Source organism: Chroicocephalus ridibundus, unplaced genomic scaffold (assembly GCF_963924245.1).
Source record: "Chroicocephalus ridibundus unplaced genomic scaffold, bChrRid1.1 SCAFFOLD_161, whole genome shotgun sequence".
In the NCBI taxonomy this organism is placed as follows: Eukaryota; Metazoa; Chordata; class Aves; order Charadriiformes; family Laridae; genus Chroicocephalus; species Chroicocephalus ridibundus.
The window spans coordinates 62,501-65,000 of NW_026961317.1; the positions used below are offsets into that span (position 1 = coordinate 62,501).

General features: G+C 80.4%; 1 non-coding gene across 1 annotated transcript in view; it reads right to left on the minus strand.

Moving 5' to 3' along the window:
* LOC134509283 (5.8S ribosomal RNA) overlaps positions 1-75 on the minus strand; it is a 153-nt gene extending 78 nt beyond the window's left edge. Inside the window, exon 1 of the ribosomal RNA XR_010069293.1 lies at positions 1-75. This exon is cut by the window's left edge and continues 78 nt beyond it. This is a non-coding gene — a ribosomal RNA (5.8S ribosomal RNA).
* Positions 76-2,500: the final 2,425 nt, after the last annotated feature.

A 2,500-nucleotide genomic window follows, 5' to 3' on the forward strand; every position in this document is an offset into this window, starting at 1 on the left:
GCAATTCACATTAATTCTCGCAGCTAGCTGCGTTCTTCATCGACGCACGAGCCGAGTGATCCACCGCTAAGAGTTGTCTCGTCTTTCGGCACCGCCCCGCGCGCGCGGGAGGGCCGGGAACGCTCGCCAGGAGCGGCCCCTCTCGGAGGACGGCCCAACCGCCTGCCCCGCCGGCCGGCCCCCCCTTCCTCCCCTCACATCCCCGCGCGGGGCGGGAGGGGAAAGAACGGCGGAGCAGCGGCGCGACGGGGGCGAGACGGAGGGGCCTCGCCTCGACTGACCGTACGAGCAACGCCCAAGGAGGGCCACAAAAAGGGAGGAAACGCCCCGAGCGGCGACGAGGGCCTGGGAGCCCGCGCTCCCCACCGGCCGCAGGCGACGGCAAGCGCCTCGCTCGCTTCGGGGGCGGCCCAGGCGCCCGGGCTCGGCCCGGCCTCCGCACGGAGGCGGCGGCGCGCCCGGCCGCTCCGCCTGTCCGCCTCGAGCGGGCGGCGCGGGGGGCCCCGACGGCTACCCCGCGCGCGCGCCTCCGCGCGCGCCGCTCCGCCGCGCTACGGGCAGCCTAACTCCTCCCCGGGGTCCCGCCCCGACGGCACCTCGGCGGCTCCGCGCCGCCGCGGCCGGACGCGGACGCGCCCCGAGCCGGCGACGCACGACGCCCGCGGCCCGCCGGACGGCGGCCCGCCGCGCGGCGGCCGCCCTGCACCGGCACCACCGCCGCCGCCGCCGCCGCTTCCCGTCTCCTTCCGCGGGCACGCGCCGAGCGGAAGGCGGACGGCCGCCTGAGGCGGGGGCGGCTCCCGCTCTCCCCGTTTCCACGCGGAGACCGGGAGTGGGACGCCCCCGCTTGCCCCGACCGCCTGCACGGCTCGGCCGGGAAGGCGAAGACGGGGAGGCGAAGCGGCTTAGGCGGGGCCCGGGGCCGGGACGGCCCGGCGGCGGGGGGCTCCGTCCGGCAGACCGAGCGGCGACGCCGCCGCACGGGCAACGGGGTGGCGCCCTCGCCGGCGCTTAGCGGCGGGAGAACGCCGAGCGCTCGCCGGGACGGGGGAGGGAGGAGCGGCGCCGCAGCGCGACGCAGCCGCTGCGACGGAGGCGCGGCGTCCCTTCCCGCCCCCCCCCCGCGCACGGGCTGTGCGGGGGGAAGGGCGCAGGGCCGCCCGGCGGCGGGTCCCCCCCTTGCGGGGACCCGCCGCGAGCCCCGGCGGGGAGCCCGCGCTCCTCGCCGGGGTCGCCCGTTCCGAGGCGGGCAGGTCGGACACGGCCGACCGCTCGCGCCGCGGTCTCTCCGCCGAGACCGGGCCGCGGAGAGGGGGGGGCAGGGGTGCCCCTCCCCGGCACGGGCCGCCCGCGGGACGCGGTCGCTGGCGACGGCCGTCCGGGAGAGGCTCTCTCACCGCGAGAGAGAACTCCCGGCCGCCGCCGCCGAGCCGGCCGGCCCCCCGGGCGACGCCGAGCCGCCCGAGTCTTTAAACCCCCGCCCGGCCCCCGCGGCCCTTCGACCCCCGGAGACGCGCCGAGAGACGCGCCGAGGGAAGGGACCGCGAGAGCGCGGACGCTAGGTACCTGGCCCTGGGGCGAGGGAAACGAACTTCAGGCCCCGCGGGGGTGCCTCCCCCACTGCCACCTTCGGGGGAGCGTCCGCCCGCGGGGGCCGCGCCCGACGTCCGCCGCCACAACCACGTCCTCCGGCCCCGGGGCCCGGGGTTTCCCTCTGGCCCGGCGCTGCGCCCGGGAGGAGAGCCGTGGCTCGGGCCGCCCGCTGGGAAAGCGGGACGCCACCCGGCTTGCCGAGCCTCGCCCGCCGAGGACGAGCGGCGGCGGCGGCGGAGCCCCCGTTCCCGGCTCCCCAGGCAGGAGAGGGACGGGGTGCGGGGGACGCCGCCGCGCCGCTCGCTCGGCGCGCCGTACCCGGAACGCCCGGAGCCCTCCGCGGGCTTACCCGGCAGCCCTACCGAACGTCCGTGCGAGAAGGGAACTGTGACATTCACACCGACACAGCCCCGGGCACGGGGTGCGGGGAGGGTCGGGGGAGACGCCTCCCCCGACCCCGAAGGACAGCTCCCGTCTCTCTCGCCGCTCGCACACGCGGCGCCGTCGTCGGCGCCGCCGCCGCCGCGCGCTCCCCGCTTCTTCTCGGGCGAGAACGGGCCGGCGGGAGGAGGCTGGGGACGCGCCGCCGCGCCCCGCGCCCGACAGCTCCGCTTCCCCCGCGCGCTGCCCGCCCGCGCGCAGACCGCGGGCGAACCCGCCGGGGCCCCGGCGCGCTCCACCCAGCCCCTCCTCCCCGGCGGCGGCAGCGGGCCGCGCCGGGCGAGGGCGGGGAGGGGGACGCGAGTCGGTCCACCGGCGGCGGACGCCGTGCGGCGGCGGGCGCCAGCGGAGGCGAGAAGGGACGCGGCCGCCACGGGGAACGCGGCCGTCGCGCCCTCCGCTCCTCTGCCGGCCCGGAGACGCGCGCGCCCGCGCGCGCGCGTCGGAGAGAAGCGGCGGAGGTCGG